Below are 19,163 nucleotides of genomic sequence, written 5' to 3' on the forward strand. Positions count from 1 at the left end.
GCTTTTCAGCAGATGGAAGCATGAAGTGCTCCAAAATCTCCTGATAGCTAGCTGCATTGACCCTGCCCTTGATAAAACACAGTGGACCAACACCAGCAGCTGACACGGCAACCCAGACCATCACTGACTGTGGGTACTTGACACTGGACTTCTGGCATTTTGGCATTTCCTTCTCCCCAGTCTTCCTCCAGACTCTGGCACCTTGATTTCTGAATGACATGCAGAATTTGCTTTCATCCGAAAAAAGTACTTTGGACCACTGAGCAACAGTCCAGTGCTGCTTCTCTGTAGCCCAGGTCAGGCGCTTCTGCCGCTGTTTCTGGTTCAAAAGTGGCTTGACCTGGGGAATGCGGCACCTGTAACCCATTTCCTGCACACGCCTGTGCACGGTGGCTCTGGATGTTTCTACTCCAGACTCAGTCCACTGCTTCCGCAGGTCCCCCAAGGTCTGGAATCGGCCCTTCTCCACAATCTTCCTCAGGGTCCGGTCACCTCTTCTCGTTGTGCAGCGTTTTCTGCCACACATTTTCCTTCCCACAGACTTCCCACTGAGGTGCCTTGATACAGCACTCTGGGAACAGTCTATTTGTTCAGAAATTTCTTTCTGTGTCTTACCCTCTTGCTTGAGGGTGTCAATAGTGGCCTTCTGGACAGCAGTCAGGTCGGCAGTCTTACCCATGATTGGGGTTTTGAGTGATGAACCAGGCTGGGAGTTTTAAAGGCCTCAGGAATCTTTTGCAGGTGTTTAGAGTTAACTCGTTGATTCAGATGATTAGGTTCATAGCTCGTTTAGAGACCCTTTTAATGATATGCTAATTTTGTGAGATAGGAATTTTGGGTTTTCATTTTATCAGCTGGATGCATAATTAATAAACATATAAATAAGTCAGCGGTTTTTGGTAATTTTCACCATGGCTCATTCTGTTAATACACTGGGAATAGTGTTTCTAATCCCCAGGAAATAAACCCACAGCACTGATGAGGTCACTGAAGGTTTCATATTCAAACCCAGTAACCTAAAGTGATAAACAACACAGCTGTTTAGAAAAGTTGTTTTTTGGACAAGACATTTAAAAAGGGTCAGATAAAACCCATCAACTTGCTCTTACTGTAATCAGAGGTCCATCCCAAAACAAGTTGTTTATACCAACAAAACACATGGAAACCTGTCTGCAGTCTACATGACAGGTAGTGACCAATGTTAACCTGTATCTGGGTTCTGTTCCTTCTACAGATGAACTAGTCTATGCCAAATTAGAAAATACTGGATAAATGTTTATAAATGTGGCACAGTTGGTAGCACTATTGCCTTGCAATGAGAAGCTTCTGGATTTGACCCCCAGGCTGGGGTCTTTCTGCATGGAGTTTGCATGTTCTTCCTGTGCATGTGTGGGTTGTCTCCGGGTGCTCTGACTTCTTCCCACGGTCCAAAAACATAATTATTAGGTGAATTGGTCTCTCCAAATTGCCCTTAGGTATGAATGGGTGTGTGCATGGTTGCCTGTCCTGTGTGTCTCTGTGTTGCCCTGTGATGGACTGACAACCTGCCCAGGGTGTCCCCGCCTCTCGCCCGTTGACTGCCTCTCGCCCGTTGACTGCTGGATGGCTTTTAAAAACCCATACCTATAGGTACATAATAGTTAGATTTTTTTTTTGAACAGTGCAAATCACTTCCGCTTACAAAATATACTGTAGTCTTTACTTACCCTCCTAACACAACAGCAGTCTGAGCAGATAGACAAGGTAAGAGGTCTTACTTTACCATAAACCATGTGGATGCATGTCTGCGTCTGCTGAGTTTGGCTGAAATCTGCAAAGTGACCAGAAGTGGGTAGAGAAGTCAAAAAAAACATTTGGCAAAAACTTTAACAATACTTGTTATGCTAAATCATGACTTCAGTTGTGCGAACTCAAGAGGGCGCCATGCTATCATTCAGTCAAGTTTATTTGTATAGCGCTTTTCAGCAACAATGCACTCAAAGTGCTGTACATGAGGAAAAAGATTACAATAATACAGATAATCAAACACAGTGAACAAATCAAATGACATTAATAATCCTTGGGAGTTTACTGGTAAGAGCTGGTTCTAATACAATCTTTCTAATAGAGGTAATTAGCTCATTAAGTCCTCTGTTGTAAGGAATTACAAGTGTGTTAGAAGAAGAATGATAATATTAATCCTTGAGGTCAATGGTATGAGGCAGTTGTGGTCCCATCATTCAAATAAGCTGGGTCACTGGTATAAAACATTTTTAGTCCACATTTTTTAAATACTAATAATGTTTGGCTTTCACTGGTATGAAATTGTTGTAATACAATCCTTCTAAGAAATCTAAAAATCTCTGGTCATTGGTGTAAAAACAGCTTTAGTCAAATTTTCATATACTAATAATATTTGGCTTTTGCTGGTAATCCTTCTGAGAAATCTGAAAATCTATGAAAAGTAATGAAATCACACATTTAGGTAAAGTAAGATGGGAGGGGAAAAAAATCAAATTTCAAACTATTCTGAGCAGAATACAGTCTGAAGTAGTACAAAAAAACCTCAGCAAGGGTAAGCAACACACACATAAGTAAAGATTTAACAAGGGTACGGTGGAATCTTGGCGGTGCGAATATATAAGTCTGAGTGTGTTTGCAAGAATTAGACTGTCAACACTGATAGAAACACCATTGTCCTTGAGGAGAGAGGAGGAAGTTTTATCAATCGGCCCATAGTCCTATCAGCACACAGCTGGTAGGGGAGTGCTGGGGAAGAGCGTCGTGTTTATAGAACATCCAGGAGATATTTTGTCGATAGCCAGTTAGCAGAAGTTGCCAAGGCCACATTGGGGTGCCAGATTCAGAAAAACAATAAATGTTGTGGTTCAGGCAGGTGCTAATTTCCAACTAAATTAAGAGTTTTACTGGTATGTCTCAATTGCGAATCCAAATAGCCAAATTTCTGATACCTTCCACAGATCTCGAGCGTACAACTTCTCCATGAAGCAGGCAGCTTTGGAATGCTTTGAACAGCCACCCACATTTTGCGAATCATTCGATAAGTCAGGTAACCACCAACTCCAAAAAGCAGAAATCCTGTTATCAAAAGTCCAAATAAGTACACATTTTCTACGTCCTCACGTAGTCAGGCACACAATCTTCCACTGCTGCCAAGAATCCATTGTGTATCCAGAGAAGAACATCCAGTCTGGACAATAGGGTCTCCTTTACCTTGTCTTCCCATCAAAAAAAAATTTGATCAATTACGTTGAGAGTCCAGCTGACCAAATCCATAATTTACAAGTTTGGAGGATATGCAAAGCGAGGCTCTGAGAAAAATACAGACAAAAGCAGAAGTCTGTAAATATTCACATTATTTACTCACACCAACATTCAGTTTTTAAAACAACTGATAAATACATACAGTTAATTTAAACATAGAACAAATAAAACATGTTTTAATCAGAGAAATATTTCTTTAGGATTCACAGTTTAATTAAATTATTGCATGACTTATTCCCCTCATATGTCTTTTTTTTAAAATAAAAAGTTTTCAAAAACACAGGGAACTATCTAACAGAAATCTAAGAGGAAAATAACTACATGTCTGAAAAACACGAAATCATAAAAGAATAAACAAATAGGATAAACACCTTAAAATAATAAGCATACGAAATAACTTAAGAAAGCAAAACCCAAAGAACTGTCATTTTGTCCGTAGCCAATCTGACCCACATGCAGAAAACACTCAGAGAGATTATGAAGTTTAAAGTGTTTATTTTATCACAGGTCCGATGAAGGCAGGATCTGGGACTGGAACCTCTCAGCTGCATTGTAGGGTAACAGGTAAGTAGAAGATGGGGACAATTAGGATTTGCAGTGTTTGGTATCTTACAGTTTGTAGATGAAGCTTGTTCGCCGGAGGAATGTGATTCCGGGTCTGGTAAGCTTGGTTGGCCTGGTTACTTTGATTAACTGATCCTTCCCATGGATCAGAACTTTGATTCAGTGTTTCCTTACAGACGGAGTCCAGAGGTGCCGCTCACTAGAGGGTGGACAGGTTTCGCTCGGGGAAGCTGAGAGTATGGAGTCCAATGGCTGCCAGCAAAGCCTGACTGGAAATCTTGGCAAAGAAGGCGAAGTCAGGTAGGTACTTTCAAAGGAGCTTGAACTGGATCCAAAGCTGAACCTCGAAATAAGCAAGGACAAGACTGATAAGTCGAAGGTTAGCAAAACATGAATGTCTTAAACTTGGCCAGTTGAATGTTACCACAGAGGCAAAACACTCAGGTGCCGAAGTGCTGGCAGCATGCTCCTTTTAAACCTCCCAGCTTGATCACGGAGATGGAAAACACCTGTCCTAACCCAACAGAGCACAAGCGACACCCAGGGGCGAAGCGTAGTTAATAGCAGGCACAAAAATACAAGCAGCAATTCCCAGAACCTGACATCACCCCCCTCCCAACGGTCGCCGCCTGGCGGCCCAGAAGAACCAACAGAAGAACGGTAGTCAGCTAACAAAGAAGGGTCGCAGATAAACTACCAAGGAACCCAAGAACGGTCCTCAGGACCATAACCCTCCCAGTACACGAGATATTGCCAGCCTCTACCCTGCCAACGGGAGTCCACTATGCGGCGAAAGGAATACACAGGATGCCCCTGAAAGTCCCGGGCGGGTGGTGGGGATTCGGCTGGAGGGCAAAATCTGCTGTTGGACACTGGTTTGAGCTGGGATACGTGAAAGGTGGGGTGGATCCGGAAACTGGGCGGGAGACGGAGGCGAACAGTGGTAGGGCTAATAACAGATATTACCTCAAAAGGACCAATGAATCTAGGAGAAAGTTTCTTGGAGAGAGACTTAAGTGGGATGTCCCTGGAGAATAGCCAGGTTGATACAGAGGCGCCGGCCGGCGCCGTCTATCAGCAAACTGTTTGTTTTGGAGTGCAGTTCTTTGAAGGGCTTGAACAGTGGAATCCCACACCCGATTACAGTGGCGAATGTGATGTTTTACAGAAGAGACAGCTATTTCTTTCTGGTTAGCGGGGAACAATGGTGGTTGATAGCCCAACGAGACCTCAAACGGAGAACGACCAGTAGCAGATGAGATGTGGGCGTTATGGGAGTATTCAACCCAAGGTAAATAATTACTCCAATCTATGGGGTTAGTGGAGGTCAAACATCTGAGGATGCTTTCAAGCTCCTGATTCATACGCTCAGTTTGACCATTGGACTGAGGGTGGTACCCTGAAGTCAGGGAAACCTTGGCTTCTAAAGCCGAACAAAACTGTCTCCACACTTGGGGGTAAATTGGGGACCACGGTCAGAGAGAATTTCAAGTGGTATCCCATGAAGCCGAAAAACATGTTTCACCAGTAAATTGGCTTTTTGGAAAGCGGAAGGCAGTTTCTCAAGGGGAATGAGGTGACAGGCCTTGGAAAAACGGTCAATTATCGTGAGGATAGTGGTCATGCCGTGAGAATTAGGCAGTCCGGTAACAAAATCAAGGGCAATGTGAGACCAAGGGCGTGCTGGAAGGGGCTGAAGCAAACCTGCCGGAGGCTGATTAGAGGACTTGTTTCGGGCACATGTGGCACAAGCTTTGACATACTCGGTGACATCCTTGTGTAACGATGGCTACCAGAATCTCCTGGAGATAAAACCCACCGTCCGACTCGCACCTGGGTGAGCAGAGAACTTGGTCAAATGAAACCAGTGGATGAGTCGTGCCCTTACAGAAGTGGGAACATAAGTACGGTTAGGGGGCCCAGTCTTAGGATCAGGTTCGTGAAGTAAAGCTAGTTGAACTGAATTTTCAATTTCCCAGGTTAATGAGCCCACTATGCAGCTAGGGGGTAAGATGGGATCTGGTTGCTTCACAGAGTCGTCGGAAGAAAACTGACAGGAAAGGGCATCTGGTTTTTGATTCTTAGAGCCTGGTCTGTAAGAGATGCAGAGGTTAAACCGGGAAAAGAAAAGGGACCAGCAGGACTGGCGAGAATTTAGCCTTTTAGCTGATTGCAGGGAAGACAAATTTTTGTGATCAGTCCATACCAAAGTGGGATGCTCAGCACCCTCCAGCCAATGTCGCCACTCCTCCAGCGCTAGCTTGATGGCTAGCAGTTCTCTGTCCCCCACATCATAGTTTCATTCTGCGTTAGTTAATCTGCGGGAAAAAAAGCACAAGGATGAAGCCGGTCATCAAGGTCAGAGTTTTGTGAGAGTACAGCCCCAACTCCCATGTCTGAAGCATCAACCTCCAGCGTGAAGTGTTTAGCTGGGTTAGGATGAACTAAGATGGGTGCTTGAGAGAACTTTCGTTTTAACAGGTGAAAAGCTCGATCTGCTTCCGGATTCCACTTAAACTGGATCTTAGAAGAAGTTAGTGCAGTTAGGGGAGCAGCAGTTTGGCTGTAGTTGCGGATAAACCTCCGATAGAACTTTGCAAATCCATGGAATCTCTGGAGCTGTTTGTGTGAATCAGGAAGTGGCCAGTCCAAGACGGCTTTGATCTTGTCCGGGTCGGAGCGAACCTGTCCAACCTCTAGAATAAATCCCAGGAATGTGACTGAATCTTTATGGAACTCACACTTATCTGCTTTAATGAAAAGTTGGTCCTCCAGAAGACGTTGTAGAACTTGGCGGACATGGTGGCGATGTTCAGTGATGTCCTTAGAATAAATGAGAATGTCATCTAAATACAAAATGTTCAAACAATCTCTCAAAACGTCATTTACTAGCGCCTGAAACACTGCTGGCACATTGCTGAGTCCAAAAGGCATAACTAGATACTCAAAGTGTCCTAAAGGCGTCTTAAATGCAGTCTTCCACTCATCACCCTTGTGAATTTGGACGAGGTGGTAAGCATTGCGTAAGTCCAATTTGGTGAGCACAGTGGAACCATGTACCGGTTCAAAGGCAGAAGGGAGTAATGGTAATGGAAATTTATTTTTAACAGTGATTCGATTAAGTCCACGGTAGTCAATACAAGGACGTAATGATCCATCCTTCTTCCCGACGAAGAAAACACCAGCACCAAGGGGAGAGGATGATGGACGGATGATACCAGCTGCCAGGGACTCAGAAATATATTTTTCCATGGTGGCTCGTTCAGGATTAGAAATATTGTACAGGCGACTTGATGGTAAAGGTGCTCCACGCAGAAGATCAATTGCGCAGTCATAGGGCCGGCGAGGAGGCAGAGATAGGGCCTTTGATTTGCTGAACACCATTTTAAGGTCATGATATTCGGTGGGGACTTGAGTGAGATCAGAAGGTTCCTCCTCCTTATGGTCCAAAACTGGGATGTTAGGTGAAACAGCCGACTGTAAACAAAAAGATAAGCATTTAGAAGACCAGGATTCAACACGGACTTCAGTCCAATTAAGATGCGGGTTATGAATCTGCAGCCAGGGAAGGCCTAGAACCACAAAATTTTGTGAAATGGGAAAAACAAGGACCGGGATGAATTCTCTGTGATTACCTGCTATCACCAATTTGAGCGGTTTGGTCTTATGAGTAATGGAATGCAGGGAACTACCATCCAGAGCCTGGACTTGGTGTGACACAGGGAGAAGTTCGGTCTCAATCTGGTATTTGCTGACCAGAGCCTGATCAATTAAATTCTGATTGCTATCAGAATCAATCAAGGCTGAAAAGCTGATAAGTTCATTATTATACAACAAAGTGGCAGGCAAGGTGAATCTAGGGGTCTTGGAGCGACAATGTTAGTCCGCCAGCTCCCCCTTTATAGTCGACGGATCCCCCCTTTTGGCCGAAGTGGTCATGAGTAGACAAAATGATCAGGTGAACCACAATAAAAGCATTGATTTGCTTCCCTTCGATGCTGTCGCTCATCTGGAGTAAGCCTGGTCCTACCTAATTGCATGGGTTCGGGTTCTGACGGACTGAACGGCTGAGGCGCTGCGGAAGTGGATCTAGATCTAGAGAGTAATTGTGACTTATTCACTAATCGCCCAGAGCGGATTCTTCTCCTTTCTCTCATACGTGAATCAATTCGTATTGCTAAGGCAATAAAGTCATTTAATTCTTTTGGTTCGTCTATCAGGGCTAACTCATCTTTTACAGCCCCATCCAGTGACTGAAAAAATGTGGCTTTAAGTGCCTGCTGGTCCCAGCCTGAAGCTGCTGCCAATCTGCGGAATTCTATAGAAAACTCAGTTAGAAGTTTGTCTTGTTATTGTAGCGCCCACACGTGGCGTGCAATATGTATCTGAACAGTCTCCTGAGGGAATGTTTGCTTGAATTCCTTAATAAATTCATCATAGGTGCAACCAAACTGATTACAGTCCGTGAACCTGGAATCAGTCCATCGAAGAGCCTTTCCTGTTAATAATCCTAATACATAAGAAATCCTGACATCATCATGAGGGAATGATTGAGTTGACCGGTTGAACACAAGCTTACACTGCAGCAGAAATCCTCCGCAGTCTCTGATCTCCCCAGAAAATTTCTCCAGGTTGGGGGAAGTTACGTCACATCCGGAAGGTAGCTGTTGAGAAAGCGGGGGTTCAGTAGCGCCACCAGGCGAAGGGGAGTCCTTGGTACTGAGAAGATGCTGTAAGAGAGAGGAAATCTGTTCCAGCTGTTGGTTAGTTTGTGTTTGTTGTTCATGGAGAAAGCGGAGAGATGAACCTTGAGCCTGAATTTGGTGACTATGTTCAGATAGAGTTCTTTTTTGGCCTGAGTGTTTCTGCTGGGTCGGCTTGGCCTGAGTGTTCTGTCCCACATGCAGAAAACACTCAGAGAGATTATAAAGTTTAAAGTGTTTATTTTGTCACAGGTCCGATGAAGGTGGGATCTGGGACTGGAACCTCTCAGCTGCATTGTAGGGTAACAGGTAAGTAGAGGACAATTAGGATTTGCAGTGTTTGGTATCTTACAGTTTGTAGGTGAAGCTGGTTCGCCGGAGGAATGTGATTCCGGGTCTGGTAAGCTTGGTTGGCCTGGTTACTTTGATTAACTGATCCTTCCCACGGATCAGAACTTTGATTCAGTGTTTCCTTACAGACGGAATCCAGAGGTGCCACTCGCTGGAGGGTGGACAGGTTTCGCTTGAGGAAGCTGAGAGTATGGAGTCCAATGGCTGCCAGCAAGGCCTGACTGGAAATCTTGGCAAAGAAGGCGAAGTCAGGTAGGTACTTTCAAAGGAGCTTGAACTGGGTCCAACGCTGAACCTGGAAATAAGCAAGGACAAGATTGATAAGTCGAAGCTTAGCAAAACATGAATGCCTTAAACTTGGCCGCTTGAATGTTACCACAGAGGCAAAACACTCAGGCGTCGAAGTTTTGGCACCATGCTCCTTTTAAACCTCCCAGCTTGATCACAGAGATGGAAAACACCTGTCCTAACCCAAGAGAGCACAAGCGACACCTAGGGGCGAAGCGTAGTTAATAGCAGGCACAAAAATACAAGCAACTCCCAGAACCCGACAAGAACATTAAAAACAGCAGAGAAATAGTCAAAACACATACACAACTGAAAATCCAAACCCAAAACCTTGTTATCTTGACAGCTTGATGCTCAGTGCTGCTGCATTTCCAAGCGGCATAAAGACATGTATGATATTTGAGGCAAAAAAATATTTACAGGGATTAAACGTGTGATAAAAGGACTTATATTGGTAAACACTTACCCCAACTGTCTCCTCCTCAGGATCCGAGACCGGAGGAGGATGGCAAAAATATGTATAATTAATCTTAATGTTTCCTCTGCTTGTTAACTCTAAATAATTCACAATCCAAAGAGGCATGGCATGTGAGGGTTCATATGTAAGCAACAGATTTTGTGGCCGAGAAGGCCTGAAGTTTTGGTAAATTCCAGGCAGTTTAGAACACCCTAAACAAGCCATTCAGTCAGAATTAGAGGATTTCATACCATTAGGTGCTGCTTTACTAATCCCAGTTGTATAAGATTACTGAAAACTTAAACAATGTGTTAATTGGCAAACGGTTTTGAAAGACTTGCCTACAGAGACAAACACATGGCAGCAACTCAGTGCATTCAGGTAAGTAGATGTGGCAAAGATGATTTGCTAGTGGGGACTTAAGTGACTTTGCATCTAAGTATTGCAGAAACTGCCCATCTACTGGGATATTCACAGACACCCATCTCTATGGCTTTACAAAAAATGTTTCCTGAAGAGAAAATATCCAATGAGTGGCAGTTGTAGGGATAAAAAAAATCATCGTTGATGTCAAAGGTTTGAGATGACAGAAAAGCAACAGATAACAGCTTGTAACAACCAAGTCATGCAGAATATCATCTATGATGCTAGAATTCTCACAGGCTCATCAATTTTAGACATTTACATATTGGGATACTGTTGTCCAGTCTTGTGAGTCAAGATTTCAGTTGCAAGATTCAGATAGTAGGGTCAGAATTTGGTGTAGAGCTGAAACATGGATCCCTCTTGCTTTGCACCTCATGCACACTGTTCTGAATGCTGCTGCTGTTGTTGTGGTATGGTTGATATTTTCTTGACACACATTGAGCCCATTCACATCAACAGAGCATTTTTTATACACAACAGCCTACCTCAGTAGGCTACTGTCCAAGCCCTTATGTCTACTATACAGGTCCTTCTCAAAATATTAGCATATTGTGATAAAGTTCATTATTTTCCATAATGTCATGATGAAAATTTAACATTCATATATTTTAGATTCATTGCACACTAACTGAAATATTTCAGGTCTTTTATTGTCTTAATACGGATGATTTTGGCATACAGCTCATGAAAACCCAAAATTCCTATCTCACAAAATTAGCATATCATTAAAAGGGCCTCTAAACGAGCTATGAACCTAATCATCTGAATCAACGAGTTAACTCTAAACACCTGCAAAAGATTCCTGAGGCCTTTAAAACTCCCAGCCTGGTTCATCACTCAAAACCCCAATCATGGGTAAGACTGCCGACCTGACTGCTGTCCAGAAGGCCACTATTGGTACCCTCAAGCAAGAGGGTAAGACACAGAAAGAAATTTCTGAACGAATAGGCTGTTCCCAGAGTGCTGTATCAAGGCACCTCAGTGGGAAGTCTGTGGGAAGGAAAAAGTGTGGCAGAAAACGCTGCACAACGAGAAGAGGTGACCGGACCCTGAGGAAGATTGTGGAGAAGGGCCGATTCCAGACCTTGGGGGACCTGCGGAAGCAGTGGACTGAGTCTGGAGTAGAAACATCCAGAGCCACCGTGCACAGGCGTGTGCAGGAAATGGGCTACAGGTACCGCATTCCCCAGACCTGGGCTACAGAGAAGCAGCACTGGACTGTTGCTCAGTGGTCCAAAGTACTTTTTTCGAATGAAAGCAAATTCTGCATGTCATTCGGAAATCAAGGTGCCAGAGTCTGGAGGAAGACTGGGGAGAAGGAAATGCCAAAATGCCAGACGTCCAGTGCCAAGTACCCACAGTCAGTGATGGTCTGGGGTGCCGTGTCAGCTGCTGGTGTTGGTCCACTGTGTTTTATCAAGGGCAGGGTCAATGCAGCTAGCTATCAGGAGATTTTGGAGCAGTTCATGCTTCCATCTGCTGAAAAAGTTTATGGAGATGAAGATTTCATTTTTCAGCACGACCTGGCACCTGCTCACAGTGCCAAAACCACTGGTAAATGGTTTACTGACCATGGTATCACTGTGCTCAATTGGCCTGCCAACTCTCCTGACCTGAACCCCATAGAGAATCTGTGGGATATTGTGAAGAGAACGTTGAGAGACTCAAGACCCAACACTCTGGATGAGCTAAAGGCCGCTATCGAAGCATCCTGGGCCTCCATAAGACCTCAGCAGTGCCACAGGCTGATTGCCTCCATGCCACGCCGCATTGAAGCAGTCATTTCTGCAAAAGGATTCCCGACCAAGTATTGAGTGCATAACTGTACATGATAATTTGAAGGTTGACGTTTTTTGTATTAAAAACACTTTTCTTTTATTGGTCGGATGAAATATGCTAATTTTGTGAGATAGGAATTTTGGGTTTTCATGAGCTGTATGCCAAAATCATCCGTATTAAGACAATAAAAGATCTGAAATATTTCAGTTAGTGTGCAATGAATCTAAAATATATGAATGTTAAATTTTCATCATGACATTATGGAAAATAATGAACTTTATCACAATATGCTAATATTTTGAGAAGGACCTGTATATCCATCTTCTACTTCTACGACAATATGGCACCATGTCACAAAGCTCAAATTGTCTAAACTAGTTTCTAGGACATGGCAATGAGTTCACTCTACAACAATGACCTCCACAGGCACCAGATCTTAGTGCAACACAGCACCTTTGGGATATGGGGGTTCTGAAGATTTTCATCAAGGATGTGCAGCTGAAAAATCTGTAAAAATCACATGATGTTATCAGGTCAAAATGGATTTAAGAAGGTACACTTAAGAATTAAGGCACTGAAGGCAAAACAGCATTTTAACCTGGTTCCAGCAAGGTGGGCTCATTAATCTGGGTGGTGTGTTTATATAAAATGAGAAAATCTCATTGCATTCGTAGAAATGCATGTTAATGATAGCGTCATAATGTTTTAAGCTAAACTCCAGATTTACATGCAAACACTTTTTAATAATAGCTTTTTTAGACAAACTAATATTCATGACTATATTGTCAATGAGTAAACCATGAGCAAACCTCTCAGCCCAGACAGATTGCCTCCATTATTCAGTAAGTAAAGCAGAGCAAGTTTGTCCTGGAAGACGATTGCCACCTTGTCCTATTTGTGCCTTCTCATTTGGAAAAGTCTGCAAAGTACCAGTCTCCTGCTTCATGACAGCCATTACCGAGTCTGAGGATGCGTCAGCATATGTAACAGCTGCTCAGGGGTTTAAACAGGGTGCGGTGTATAAGTTCATGTTGCAGTCTATCTAACAGACACTCAATTACTTCTACAAAAAACAACTGACCCACACAAAATGCGTTTCAAGAAATCACCTTCCACGAATGTCCTGTGTGTAGCAAGAATGGCCACTGATATGTTTGTAACCCATCCTTCGTAAATAATGAAGGGAATCTACTCACATGCATCATAAGAAGAGGCTCAGCCTGTGTGAGAACACAGGCAGAGCGGTCATCCTCTGCATTATGGATAGAGTTCCTACGGAGAACATGCAAAGCCCATTCAGACATGCTATTGCGGCAGTTAAATCTTTCACGATGTTCCTTTGCCTACACAGTATCAGGTAGCAACATCTGTGATAGTTCTGTGTCCCAAAAGAGTGGGAATGAGTGAAAATGAGTGGAGATGCTATCACAGAAGAGTCTCCACATGTTTCAGCTTCCCTGGTATTGGGGTGGGAGGGTGTCGGCACATCCGCTTGTTAACAGCTGAAGATGGGATGTGCATTAAAGTTTCAGGCAGACTTAATCAGTAAGATGAGCCGGACACTCCTTTCTTGATATGACTTTTTGGTGACAATGAAAAGAGGTAATCAATAATTGAGGTACCATACAGACAAGCAAGCTAGGCATTTGTGTCAGTCCCAAAGGCCTAATCCATACAAAATGCACTTTGCATTATTGTCACTTGAAATGTTCCTATAGCTCAGTTTTAAACAGCTCAAATGCCAAAATATGTGTCAAAGGTGGTGATGCAATGCAACAATTAACAGCACATTGCCATGTTTTGTTTATTAAAAGGATATATATATATATTTATATACAAAAAAATAAAGGGAACACTCAAATAACACATCCTAGATCTGAATGAATGAAATATTCTCATTGAATACTTTGTTCTGTACAAAGTTGAATGTGCTGACAACAAAATCACACAAAAATCATCAATGGAAATCAAATTTATTAACCAATGGAGGCCTGGATTTGGAGTCACACACAAAATTAAAGTGGAAAAACACACTACAGGCTGATCCAACTTTGATATAATGTCCTTAAAACAAGTCAAAATGAGGCTCAGTATTGTGTGTGGCCTCCATGTGTCTGTATGACCTCCCTACAACACCTGGTCATGCTCCTGATGAGACGGTGGATGATCTCCTGAGGGATCTCCTCCCAGACCTGGACTAAAGCATCCACCAACTCCTGGACAGTCTGTGGTGCAACGTGACGTTGGTGGATGGAGCGAGACATGATGTCCAAGATGTGCTCAATCGGATTCAGGTCTGGGGAACAGGCGGGCCAGTCCATAGCTTCAATGTCTTCATCTTGCAGGAACTGCTGACACACTCCAGCCACATGAGGTCTAGCATTGTCCTGCCTTAGGAGGAACTCAGGGCCAACCGCACCAGCATATGGTCTCACAAGGGGTCTGAGGATCTCATCTCAGTACCTAATGGCAGTCAGGCTACCTCTGGTGAGCACATGGTGGGCCATGCGGCCCTCCAAAGAAATGCCACCCCACACCATTACTGACCCACTGCCAAACTGGTCATGCTGAAGGATGTTGCAGGCAGCAGATCACTCTCCACGGTGTCTCCAGACTCTGTCACGTCTGTCACATGTGTTCAGTGTGAACCTGCTTTCATCTGTGAAGAGCACAGGGCGCCGGTGGCGAATTTGCCAATCCTGGTGTTCTCTGGCAAATGCCAAACGTCCTGCACGGTGTTGGGCTGTGAACACAACCCCCATTTGTGGACGTCGGGCCCTCATACCATCCTCATGGAGTCGGTTTCTAACCATTTGTGCAGACACATGCACATTTGTGGCCTGCTGGAGGTATTTTTAGGAATCTTCACTGTTGTTGTGTTTTTGTTTCATTTTTAACAGAAAAAATCTGTTGTTCTTGTAAAGTGCCTGGAGATGATATTTGTTGTTTAACTGGTTTAACTAGTTTAATAAACTAAATTGTGTTCACAACTCAATTCAATTCAATTCAAAGATACTTTATTGATCCCCGAGGGGAAATTAGAATTCCAGTACAACCCATCCAAACATACATCATGACACAAGACAATGGGGGGACGGGTCACCGAGGCTTTGCTGCCCACTCACAGGCGCTGCCCTTGCTAGATGAGAAAAGAGGTCACATTAGGTAAATAGAGAGAAAAAAATCATATTTCATACTTTATCCTTAGCAGGATACAGTTTAAGATTGCAAAAAACCTCAGCACAAAGAAGCAACAAGTTTACAAAACAACATCATGCCGGGAACGGTGAAGGTGGTGTGAGGGGGTGCATATGTTTATCTTGAGCATGTGTGTGTGTGCAAGTGAGTGTGTGCAAGTAAGTCCATGAAGCATTGTCACAGAGGCCATTGTCCTTGATGGTACGTTGGAATGTTCATCAACCGGCCACAAAGTTCTGAGCAGGTCCACAGATGTCCTCAGGGAAGGGAGGGAGCAGAGGGAGCAGAGCGTCATGTTTACATAACATCCAGGAGAAGTTGAAGATAGCGAGCCGTCAAGGCCGTGCAGGGGAGCCAGATTCAGAAAAACAATAATTATTTGGGTTAGGCTGACTCTTAATTTTCCGTCAGCCTTGAGAGTCTCGCTGGTGCTTCTCAAAGGCGAATCCAAATAGACAAATTTCTGGTCTTTCGCCAGATCCGATTTATCCCATTTCACCCCTGAGTCCAGGAACCACAACCTGCCTGCGATTCTGCTGTGTAAGGATCACATCCAGTCTGCGATTCAGCTCACGTAACATCTCAGTCAGAGTGTTGATCACCCTGAAGATCCCATCACACATGCCAGGCAGCCTCACAATTGTCAGAACAGCTGCTGACATTTTCCGAATTTCTCCATATGCCAGGTAACCGCTGACTCCAAAAAGCAGAAATCCTGACATCAAACATCCAATTATATACACATCTTCCACATCCTCGACTGACATTGTCGACAAACACACAATCCTCCACTTCTGCCAGGAGTCCATCGTGTATCCAGAGAAAAACGTCCCATCCGGACAAGTTGGGCTCTCCTTCACCCTGTCTTCTCCTCGAGAAAATTTGATAAATTGCATTGAGAGACCAGCTGACCAAATCCATAACCAAGAATTTGGAAGATATGCAAGAAGAGGCTCCAAAAAGAAGACAAGACACAGAGCTGAAGCAGGGCAGATATGGGAGAGGGTGCGGGAGACAGAGAAAAAGCGTCCTCCTCCACCGAGAGCAGAAAGAAAAACTATATTACAAATATTGATGGTTTTAATTTCAAATACATTTATTTTCCAGTTTGACCCTTGATATGTTTTATTTAAGAATCCAATTAATACAATTTTTGTCTAAGATTATACATGAAAATATGTTTATTTTAAGGCTTTTTTCACATCTTTACCAGGGTGAAAAGGGCGGTATAAATTGATTTTTTAAGACCTTGACAAATGATAACTGAAAACAAAGCCTGCATCAGTCCTAAAACTGCTAGGGTTTGTCATTTTTCCTCACATTCTCTTCTTCACAGAAACATATCCATGGTCTCTGCCTTTCTGCGTCTCACTGCCCTAGAGTCCAGGTAAGCTGCTTGTCACATTACTTTGCGTTGCTGTCCCACACAAGCACATCCTGCCGTCAGTGTCAACTTGTTGGCTCACGTTTCCTTCCTGTTTACCGCTCCCAGCTCCTGACCCGCAGGGGTCACTGATCCGCTTGGTGTCGCTTGGTTTATGTTACCTTTTGGATTCCCCAGGCTCATCCCGCTTCCGGTGGCATGGTCTGCCCTCACCCCATCCACCCCAGACCCTCCATTCCCACCCTGCAGCAGAGATTAGAATCAGAAACTGATAACGGCAGATATAGAGGCCTGATAATTTAAATATTGCTGTCAGTGTCTGTGAGCAGTAAGTGCTTGTTAAGTATCTGGTTAAATTGCACAAATGTTACTACTTTAAAGTACCTTGCGGAAGTATTTATACCTTTTAAACTTTTAATTATTTTATTGCATCATGAGCACAATCTTCAATGTAGCTACTTACTTTCCTGGAATTGTATGTGATATAACAATATCAAGTAGTGCATAATTGCTGAGTAGAGGAAAAATAATGTATGGTTTTAAAAGTGCTTTACAAATAAAAAATCTATATAGCATGGTGTGCCTTTGTATTCAGGAACCTTTTTCTAATACCACTAAATATAATCTTCCAGCAAGAAAAACAACTCTAAACATACAGCCAGACCTACAGCAGTGTGGTTTAGATCAATGGATAATCATGTGTCAGAATGGTAACTGAGCAAGAGCTCAAAGAATAATTTAATTCAATTTAAAAATGCTTTATTAATCCCAAAGGGAAATTAACTGTTGTCGTAACTTGAACTTGGTCTAAGTTTCTTCATAGAGTCATGATAGATGATAATGGCTGTTATGTTACAGTCTTATTAAAAGGATGCCCAGGTTATGGTTGTGTTCTTTATTTTAAGCACCCTTATTTGCACAATCCTCTCTAGAGGCTCCAGAATAGTCATCAGAACAGAGTCACTGCCTTTGATGTTGCTACGCCAACAGACGATGACAGAAGATATTACATTTACCCACAACAGACTTATAGATATGCAACACCTTGCTGCAAACAGTGAAGTGCCCAAGCATCCTCAGGCAATACAGTCTGCTCTGTTTCTGCTTGTATGCGGCAGCTTCACTAATCCATCTCCGGTCTAGTCTATTGTCCAGGCATGTAGACTCCTCTACTACCTTCTTCAACCATGATGGAACTAGTGTCTGCTTTCCCTGAAACCTAATGGAACAACAGAAAAAAGATTGACCAGAAATTTCAGTCTTACACACGATGAAACTGAAATTATTTCTCATTCGTTTCAGATTTTTCTAGATAACACATACACTAACTTGCAGATAGCACTGTAGCAAAAATGGTCGTACAACTTCTTGACTCAGAGGGGCTGGATACAAATCCACAATAAACTCTTCAGCTTTAAATTGCAAAAAATATACAAAATAATGTATCCCTTTCTTTCCACTTAAAAACTACGCACTAGATTGTGTTGGTCTATCACAAATATCCCAATAAAAATGTTTAAATTGGATTATACGCTAAACTTATAATGCTTGATTTATTCTATATACTTAGTTTTAGCTAATCACCTGTAAGTGAAATCCCCTTAAAAGATTACAAGTGGTTTATTTATTTTTTTATTTCACAGTTGTATATTTTGTCCATATTTTGTATTACTTCATTTTACAGTAAAATGTCTAAATAAAAATAAGTGCAAACAGAAAAAAACAAAAACAAGTAATGTTAAAACATCTCATATCATTCCAAACTGCTTAAATAAAGCTGCAAAAGGTATGACTGCAGAATTTGCATTGGTAACCATGACCTCATGCTAATACTAGGGTATATCCCATGGGGTAGCTGTGAGTATCAGGTGTGTGCTATAATAGTCAGGTTCCCCCCTGCAATCTGGGAATAATTGTAACAACATTAAAGTGGGAGCTCTAAAAAAGTGTACTCTGTATTTCGGTGGGTGGGAGAAGACTGAGGTAGTTGTTAAATTTAATTCCTGAATCCTGTAAGTGCAGAAGGTAAAAATACAGTGCGGTAATAATATGAAAGTGTGGTGGAAGGAGGAACTTCAAAGTGGTCAAGATTAACTGATATTTTAAAATGGGACTGGGCATTACAAAATTATTCTTCCTCTGATTTTTGAACCAGCACTTCTTAGGAGACTTGGCACAGGAATAAATACTTCCAGTGAGCATCATCCAGGGATTAGTCATTATTTGCATATTCACATTTGTGAGGAGATACTTTTTGCATGCTTGTCTTTCTGTGTTTAAATTCATATTTGATTTTTGCAAATGCAAAGGTTTTTATGTGCACCCGTGTTTTGATTTCCCAGTCGGAGTGGTGCTGGAGTTTATTTACAAAGCTGAGGTCAGGAGCCACTCGATCCGACCACAGTGACCCTCAGGTGGTCAGCAAGGTCACCCCTTCAGCTTTTCCCCTGCTCCCACAGATCTATGAATTTTCTATGCACTCACGCACACAAATACACCCCCACACACACATATATGTATTGTATATACACTAGACTCCTTATATACGCCACCCTGCCTGTAACAAAATCTTGTTTACTGTGTGCGAGATAAGGGGAAGTGCACATTTAAGGACACCCCTAAACTGTAAAAGAACTATGTGCAATTTCTTTCTTTTTTACATAGAAATAATAGTGTTTTTCATTTATTGTCGTATTTAAAACACTCATATTTCAGTATAAGACACTGATAAATAAACAAGCCATTGGGG

This window comes from Girardinichthys multiradiatus, chromosome X (genome assembly GCF_021462225.1).
Source record: "Girardinichthys multiradiatus isolate DD_20200921_A chromosome X, DD_fGirMul_XY1, whole genome shotgun sequence".
Taxonomy (NCBI): domain Eukaryota; kingdom Metazoa; phylum Chordata; class Actinopteri; order Cyprinodontiformes; family Goodeidae; genus Girardinichthys; species Girardinichthys multiradiatus.